The 9,367-nt window shown below is 45.1% G+C and overlaps 1 protein-coding gene across 2 annotated transcripts in view; it reads left to right on the top strand.

Annotated features, from left to right (window-relative positions):
• sesn1 (sestrin 1) overlaps positions 1 to 9,367 on the top strand; it is a 167,915-nt gene that overhangs the window by 900 nt on the left and 157,648 nt on the right. The gene's annotated exons all lie outside the window — the stretch shown is intronic.

The following is a 9,367-nucleotide window of genomic DNA, read 5'->3' as shown; positions in this document are numbered from 1 at the left end:
TTTCCTCCCCCCCCCCCCCCCAGGTCTCTCTTTCCTCCCCCCCCCCCCCCCAGGTCTCTCTTTCCTCCCCCCCCCCCCCCCCAGGTCTCTCTTTCCTCCCCCCCCCCCCCCCAGGTCTCTCTTTCCTCCCCCCCCCCCCCCCAGGTCTCTCTTTCCTCCCCCCCCCCCCAGGTCTCTCTTTCCTCCCCCCCCCCCCCAGGTCTCTCTTTCCTCCCCCCCCCCCCCCCCCCCCAGGTCTCTCTCTTTCCCCCCCCCCCCCCCAGGTCTCTCTCTTTCCCCCCCCCCCCCCCCCCCCCAGGTCTCTCTCTCTCCCCCCCCCCCCCCCCCAGGTCTCACTCTCTTTCCCCCCCCCCCCCCAGGTCTCTCTCTCTTCCCCCCCCCAGGTCTCTCTCTCTTCCCCCCCCCCAGGTCTCTCTCCTCCCCCCCCCCCCCCCAGGTCTCTCTCCTCCCCCCCCCCCCCCAGGTCTCTCTCCTCCCTCCCCCCCCCCCCCAGGTCTCTCTCCTCCCTCCCCCCCCCCCCCAGGTCTCTCTCCTCCTCCTCCTCCCCTCCCCCCCCCCCCCCCCCCGTCTCTCCTCCCAATTCAATTCAATTCAATTCAAATCGCTTTATTGGCATGACAAGTTACATCTTATGTTGCCAAAGCATCGGAAAACATTCATGTTAGTTCACAAAAATACAGATCTATCCATACAGTGTATAAACAGATATATCCCTGAGTGTATAAATATACTTTCATATAATTTATATATACTCTTATCTTTAGTGGTTGTCCCTCTGTTTATGGCAAGCTGTAACATAGTGTGCTGCTAGTGTTACGCAATTTCTCTTTTCCCCTAGTAGGTATGGGAGTTTTTGTTCGTCATTCAAATTTCTGAATTCCGGGCATATTTTTGTAAATTTTGGGTAGAAATTCTCCCTTATGCCCTGATATTTTCTACAAGCTGTGAGGAAGTGCATCTCTGTCTCCACCATTCCCTGACTGCAGTGAGAGCATATCCTGTCCTCTCTTGGTAGCCGGGTCTGTCTGTGTCTACCTTTTTCGATCGCCAGGCAATGTTCACTAAGTCTGTACATTGTCAAGATTTTTCTCAGTTTGCTGTCCTTTACCATGGTCAGGTAATCAGCTATGTTGTATTGTCTGTTTAGGGCCAAGTAGCAATTGAGTTTGTTTTGGGTTTTTGTTGTTTCTGCCCAAATATCAGATATTTTTCCTTTTGCTTAGCGACGATTGTGTTGGGTCGAATTCTTTGTGTTACGCTGTCACTGTCCTGGGGCTGGTTATTGTTAGTAGTTACTTCACTGAGTCCCAGGACTAGTTGACTGAGGGTATTCTTCTTTATGGTCATCTCTTGGCATTTCAGGGCGTCGTAGTGATAGCATTGGGGGTTGCTCATTTCTAGGTGTTTCCAAAATTTGGTGGCTCTTTTTTGGATAGTGATTATTAATGGATATTGGCCTAGTTCTGCCCTGCATGCATTGTTTACTGTTTTCCTTTGAGTCCGGAGGATATTTTTACAGAATTCTGCATGTAGGATCTCAATTGGGTGTTTGTCCCATTTTGCAAATTCTTGTTGTGTTAGCGGTCCCCACACCTCACTGCCATAGAGTGCAATTGGTTCAATTACTGATTTGAAAATTTTGAGCCAAATGCTAATTGGGATTTCTATTTGGATTGATTTTTTAATGGCATAGAAAGCCCTTCTTGCTTTCTCTTTCAGTTCATTCACAGCCAGTTTGAAGTTTCCCGTAGAACTGATTTTTAAGCCCAAGTATGTGTAGTTAGTGGTTTGTTCAATTTTGGTTGTTCCTATTGTGAAATTTATTTTGGGTCCCTGATGTCTGGATCTTTGCTGGAACACAAGGACTTTGGTTTTTTGGGGATTTATTGTCAGGGCCCAAGTCTGGCAGTACGACTCCAGCAGATCCAGGTTCTGCTGTAGACCCTCCTTAGTTGGTGACAGCAGAACCAGGTCGTCTGCATAGAGGAGGAATTTAACCTTGGATTCATATAGGGTGAGGCCGGGTGCTGTCGATTGTTCAAGTAGTTTTGCCAATTCATTTATGTAAATATTAGTGTCGGTGAGATTGGCGAGCCCTGCGTCACCCCCCCGCCCCTGTGGGAAGTATTTTGTTTGTTTGTCTCCAATTTTAACTGCACGTTTGTTGTTTGTATACATTGATTTAATTACATCATATGTTTTTCCTCCTACCCCGCTTTCGATAAGTTTCAGGAATAAACCGTCATGCCAGATGGAGTCGAAAGCCTTCTGGAAATCTATAAAGCATGCGTAGATTTTGCTTTTGTTATGGTGAACGTGTTTGTCAATTAGGGTCTGTAGGGTGAAGATATGATCTGATGTTCTATAGTTTGGCAGGAATCCAATTTGGCTTTTATTCAAGACATTGTGCTCCTCAAGGAAGTTTATAAGTCTTTTGTTTATGATGCTACAGAATACCTTCCCCAGGTTACTGTTTACACAGATGCCTCGATAGTTATTTGGGTCGACTTGGTCCCCACTTTTGTATATGGGCGTTATGAGTCCTTTGTTCCAGATATCAGGGAAGTAACCGACACTCAGAACCAAGTTGAAGAGTTTTAGGATAGCCAGTTTCATTTTATCGTCTGTGTGTTTAATCATCTCGTTTAGTATACCGTCTGTCCCGCAAGCTTTTCCTGGTCGCAGGTCCTTGAGTTTTTCAAAAAGTTCTTTTTCTGTTATTATGGAGTCTAGTGGGTTTTGGTTATCTTTTATGGCCATTTCGAGCTTATCCAGTTTTTTGCATATTTGGTGTTGCTCTGGCCTTAGTGTGTTTTTCTGGTATAATTTTTCAAAGTGGTTTTCCCATGTGTCCCCATTTTGAATGGCCAATTCGTCGTGTTGTTTTTTGTGTAGTGTATTCCAGTTGTCCCAGAAGCAATTGGAATCAATGGATTCCTCAATGGAGCTGAGTGTGTTCTTAATATATTGCTCTTTTTTGGTTCTGAGTGTGTTTCTGTATTATGTTAGTGTCTGACAATAAGTAAGGCGTAATTCCTCGTTTTCTGGATGTCTGTGTTTTTGGTTTGATATTTTTCTAAGTTTTTTCCTCATGTTATGGCAATCTGGGTCAAACCATTTTTCATAGTTTTTTGTTTTGGGTTTGTTCTTGCGAGCTTTCAAGTTTGACCTTGTTGCCAAATTATCAAAAATATTGTTTAGGTTATTCACTGCCCGGTTTACGCCTTCTTTATTGTGAGTGTATATGTTATCCAGAAAGGTGTCCAAGAGAGCTTGAGTTGATTCATTGCTAATTGCTTTCTGGTATTTTTCCGTGTCGTTTTTGGCCCATCTGTATGATTTTTTGGTGTTGTATAGTTTACTGGGTTGTGTTTCTATGTTTGTTTCTGTCTTTTTAAGATATCGTAATTTGACTGTGACCTGACAGTGTTGTTTGTGGTTTGACTGTGAATGCTCTGAAAGAGGATGGGTCCAAATCTGTAATCATATAGTCTACGGTGCTGCAGCCAAGAGGTGAGCAATAGGTCGATCTTCCTAGGAGGTCTCCTATGAACCTACCATTGACAATGTACAGACCCAGGCTTCGACAGAGCTGTAGGAGCTGTTTTCCATTGGTATTTGTCTGCTTGTCGCAGTTATGCCTGTATGGGAGGGAAGGGATATCGAAGTGGTTATTCCCGAATACGCAATTGTTTCCCTGATTATTGGTGAAGTCTGGTTCTTTGCCAGTTCTTGAATTGAGGTCCCCACAGATCAACACGTTCCCCTGGGCCTGGTATTGGGTAATTTCCCCCTCTATGTTGGAGAAGGTGTCCTCTTTTTAAAGTACGGGGATTCCATTGGGGGGATATAAAGTGCGCAAATGTAAACGTCTTAGGTGTTAGAGATAATCTCCCTCTCAATTTTGAGCCATATGTGGTTTTCGCCCTTTTTTATAAATTTGATGTAATTCTTAAGTTCTGTTTTAAACCAGATCAGTATGCCTCCGGAGTCTCTGCCTTGGGTTACTCTTGGTAATTTATTGGAGGGGACCACCAGCTCAGTGTACCCTTGGGGACATCCAGTGTGCCCTTTTTCCTTTATACCAAGTTTCCTGTAAAATGATAATATCTAGATCTTTAGTTTCATCTATGAACTCTGGGGTCCTACTCTTCACGTCGAGCACCGAAGAGCGTAGACCTTGGATATTCCAGGTCGAAATATATAAGGATTTCATGTTAAGTTTGATCTTTTACTATGATAGGTTAAAGAATTATATGTGTTTGTCGTGTCTAAATGTGGGGAAAAAAAGGTCATCTCAGTTGTCTATAAATGTTAATACTACTTGGTTACAGTTCTTTCTATTAATTAGTCAATGATCCATAAGGCGGAAGTAGATGCTGCTGCACATCTGCTTATTGTCTCTTAATGGATTGTCTCTGTCTGAGGTATTGCGTACGTCCTGTGCATCTCTCCCTCTGTCTGGCTGGGAGCGGTCCTGTTCCCCTGTGGGACAGGAGTGGTGCAGGTCTGATGTTGTGCATGGGGATCCTCTCTGGTCTCGGTTGGTGTGGTGGTGGTCTCTGTTGTGGTCCTGATGTGTACCCCGCTGATTTCTGGTGGTCGGGGGGGGGTCCTCTTGGAGTCTGGGTATGGACTCGGTTAAAAGCGACGTCCTTCAGGGCTTTAGCAAAGATCGATATTCGTTTCCTGTGGATGTGGACGCGGTCGTAAAGACATTCCTTATCGAGGGTGGGGTGTTGGGCCAGGTGCACGTTGTGTTTTGATTCACAGTCTCTTGCTATGCTGGCATTTATCTCATGAATTGTGTTGCTGTTAAAGTCTGTTCTCGGCAATATTGTGGAAACAGTGATTCTAGTGTTTGGGAATGTATTGCTTGCCTTCTCAATCATTGCTCTGAGCGATGTTGCTACCCCTTTCTGCTGGGCCTTTAGGTCATTTGTGCCCGTGTATTATTATGTGTTGGGGGGAGCCTAATCGGGTTTTGGTCAGCCATTCCATGGCTCTGTCTGTTGTTGGGCACCAGATCTTTTCTACTTTACTTCTAGGGAAGAGCTTTTTCTCCCATAGAAATTTCCCATTTGAGTCTGAGTATCACGATGTCAGCCTTGTTTGTGTTTACTGTCTGGTGGTTTTCGCCTGGATTCATAGCATGTTTGGTGTGTGCGCTCCTCTTGTGAGCGGCTCGCTTGTGGTTCCACGGTGGTGGGGGAAGACTGAGCTTCAGTATGTTGGTCGGTCTGTGTGGCACCCCTTGTATTGTGTGTCTGCTGCTGTTGTTCCGTGTGGGAGTGCAGCTGTTCAGTCGGGCTCTGTCTTGTCTTATCTCTAGCCTCAGGTTGCTGGTCTAATGGTGTTATCTCTCCTCTATGCCTCTCTTCGTTTTCCTGCAGCTCTTTCACCTGATTCCCAAGTCGATTCACCTGGTTCTCAAGTAGATTCAGCTCTCTCCTGTGTCTCTCCCTCTCTCTTGCTTTTGTTTGTGTTTCATGTTAAGGACCTCCTCTCTAAGTTTAACCATCTCTGTCTCTAATTGATTAAATTTATCTTTTAGTTGTATCTGGCTGTGTGATCCCGGGGTATGTGTCTGGTCGACTCATTTCCTGGCTAGGCTGCTCTTCTCTTGGTGAGCTGGAATTGGTAGGGGGACTATGTGTGGCTTCCTCCCTGGTTATTATGCTGGGGTTAGTCAGTTGTATCATGTGGCTGTGGGTCCCCGGGGTTAGTGTCTGGTTAGAACTGTGTGGCTCGTTCACTTCCTGACCAGGTTGATTTCCTCCTGGTGAGTTGTCAATGTTGGGGGGAGTGCGGGTCGCTTTTCTCCTGTTAGCCACTCTGGGGCTGTTCCTTCCCCTCAGTTATTCCTTTCAGTGTCTTGAAGGCCGTTTCAAAGTTGTCAAGGTTGCCTTGCACTAACATTGTTCCGTTATTGTACATGTTGACAGTCGTGGTTGCCCTGTCTCCTGGTGTGTTAATTTTCATTTTGGACCCATTAGCAGTTTTTTCTAGCTTAACCCTGGTATAGTGTGATTTTATTGCTGTGATCCAAGCCGCTGGCTGATCTGAGTAAAAAATGAGGTTACATTTTGTCCCAGTGCTGTACCGGTCAGCAAAAAGAGTTTCTGGTTTTTCTCTCAGCTGCTTCTGCTTGATCGATTTTATAGCATTTTTTTTGGTGTTGGAGGGAATCTGGAAGCGGTTGCTCTGTGTCCCTCGGGGGCTGTTGTGGCTCTTCTGATTCGCTCATTATTGGTAGTGTAGAGAAAGTATTGTTGATCTTAGAATAAGCTTTTCTGGGGCCCCGGGTTTGGTGTTTCCCTCTCCCTGTTCGCGACCTTTCCAAGTCCCCCTCTCCGACCCCGTGGTCCCTGGGCCTCGGCTCCTGGGTTCACCCTTCCCAGGTCTGAGTCTGTGAGCCGCTGTTTCCCGGTGCCTCCGGGCTGTTCCCCCTCCCCCTCAGAGGTCTCTGGGCCTCTGTCTCGACCTGGCTCCTCGGGCCTTTCCCTGGCATCAGTCTCCCTCCCTGGGCCCTGTACACTCAGTCTTGGTTTGCTTATGGGAGCCTTCTGGTTGCTCCCCTTCTCAGAGGTCTCTCCTCTCTCTTTCCGCCCCCCCCCCCCCGGTCTCTCCTCTTTCCCCCCCCCCCCCCCGCATACCTTGATTTTTAAAGAAAATATTCATTGCTGCTGCAAGCGTGAGGTTTCTCTGTTCCAATTCATATTGAATGCTTTCAAATTTAAAACTTTATTATTGACGGTGTTTTTATTATCAAATTCATTTCACTGCACCCCATTCTAGAACAGTAGTAAAATACTGCGGATGCTGGAAATCTGAAATAACAGAAAATGCTTGAAACAGTCGGAAGGTTCAGAAGTTCTGAAGAAAGGTCTCCAACCTGAAACGTTAACTCTGTTTCTCTCTCCACGGATATTGCCTGGCCTGCCGAGTGTTTCCAGCATTTTCTGTTGTTACACCATTCTAGAAACTTGGTTGAAACTAGTGAAAAACATTTAAATTTGGTTTCACCGGTAATAGAAGATTGTATTAGCCCACTGCACCATCCAGTTTTTTTTTTTAACTACTCAGGTGAAAGCATCATCAAGGGCTGTACTATTTCTGAAATGGAAATTTAATATTCAGCCATGATCTCGTTGAATGGCGGCGCAGGCACGAAGGGCCGAATGGCCTACTCCTGCTCCTATCTTCTATGTTTCTAATAGCATTGAACTACCTGATAAATCAAGCGAAATAGTTTGGCAACCTTTCCCTCCTTCCTACCTTTATCGTGTCCTCCTTCCCTTGTGCTTCCTGTGGTTGCTGATTGGTGGTGTATTTCTGTGCTGAAATCATTTGCCATTTATAGAATATTCTCAGCTGAAAGTGTTGTGGAAAACTGACTTTCTTGGCTGAGAAACCCATAGAACTTTCTCCAAAGAGTAAATGGACTTTTGACGTCTGGGGGAAAAACTGTCTATCTGTATATAGTACAGTATGTGCTGAACTAAGGAAAAGCATAACATTGACACAAGTATCTGTCCTTTCTGGTGATGATAATAGGGATTGGCATCACTTTCTATCTCGGCAGCTCCTTTCCCAATAAGTGGAAGCGATTTAAGAAAGAAGGGAGAGAGAAAAGGGGGAACAACAGACCAGTTAGCCTGACATCAGTAGTAGGGAAAATGCTGGAATTTATTATTAAGGACGTGGTAACAGGGCACTTAGAAAATAATAATAGGATTGGGCAGAGTCGATACGGATTTATGAAAGGGAAATTGTGTTTGACGAATCTGTTCGTTTTTTGAGGTTGTAACTAGCAGAATAGATAAGGGGGAACCAGTGGACGTGGTGTATTTGGATTTTCAGAAGGCATTCGATAAGGTGCCACACAAGAGGTTACTAAACAAAATCATGGGATTTGGGGTAATATACGAGCATGGATTGAGGATTGGTTAACAGGCAGTAGGAATAAACTGGTCATTTATGGGTTGGCAGGTTGTAACTAGTGGGGTACCGCAAGGATCAGTGCTTGGGCCTCAGCTATTCGCAATCGATATCAATGATTTGGATGAGGGGACCAAATGTAATATATCCAAGTTTGCTGATGATACAAATCTGGGTGGGAATGTAAGTTGTCAGGAGGATGCAAAGAGGCTTCAAGAGGATATAGACAAGCTAAGTGAGTGGGCAAGGACATGGCAAATGGAATATAATGTGGAGATATGTGAAGTTATCCACTTTAGTAGGAAACATAGAAAAGCAGAGTATTTTTTAAATGGTGAGAGATTGGGAAATGTTAGTGTTCAGAGGGACCTGGGTGTCCTTGTACACGAATCACTGAAAGTTAACATGCAGGTACAGCAAGCAATTAGGAAAGCAAATGGTATGTTGGCCTTTACTCTTTTACTCAAATCCTCTTGTAATAAAGATATCTTACTGCAATTATATAGGGCCCTAGTGAGACCACACTTGGAGTATTGTGTTGAGTTTTGGTCTCCTTACCTAAGGAAGGATATATTTGCCATAGAGGGAGTGCAACGAAGGTTCACCAGACGGATTCCTGGGATGGGGGGGATTGTGGGATGGGGGGATTGTCCTATGAGGACAGATTGAGTAGACTAGGCCTATAGGAGGTAGATAGATTCTAGGTAAGCAAGGGGGTGAAATGTTACCAGGGGTAGGTGGGAATGTGGAGTAATCGGATCAGCCATGATCTTATTGAATGGTGGAGCAGGCTCGAAGGGCTGAGTGGCCTTCTCCTAATTCGTATGTTCGTACGTATATTCCCTAGAGTTTAGAAGAATGAGAGGTGATCTCATTGAAACATATGAAATTCTTACAGGGCTTGACTGGGTAGATGCAGGGAGGAGGATGTTTTTCCTGGATGGGGAGTCAAGAACCAGGGGTCACAGTCTCAGAATAAGGGGTCGGCCATTTAGGACTGATGAGGAGAAATTTCTTTGCTCAGAGGGTGGTGAATCTTTGGAATTCTCTACCCCAGAGGGCTGTGGAGTCTCAGTCATTGAGTATATTCAAGACAGATAATAGATTTTAAGGGAATCAAGGAATATGGGGATAGTGCAGGAAAGTGGAGTTGAGGTAGATTATCAGCTGTAATCTTATTGAATGGCAGAGCAGGCTCGAGGGGCCAAATGGCCACCTACTGCTCCTATTTCTTGTTATGTAGACTCTTTAAGCTGTAGAACCCTATTATTATCTCAAGTTATCACTTTTTTTTGTAGGTGTAAGTAAAGTAGTCTACCCTTTTTAAGAGGAAAACCTTCCTTGTATATTATGTATATTTTAGGTTTGACATAAGATATGCCCACTTCCGTTAGTGGAATTTGTATCCACTATGAATCACTGTTGG

The sequence above is a fragment of the Somniosus microcephalus genome, chromosome 9 (genome assembly GCF_052327205.1).
Source record: "Somniosus microcephalus isolate GS21.2 chromosome 9, FLI_Smic_1.0, whole genome shotgun sequence".
In the NCBI taxonomy this organism is placed as follows: domain Eukaryota; kingdom Metazoa; phylum Chordata; class Chondrichthyes; order Squaliformes; family Somniosidae; genus Somniosus; species Somniosus microcephalus.
This window is presented reverse-complemented; position numbering and strand designations above follow the sequence as displayed.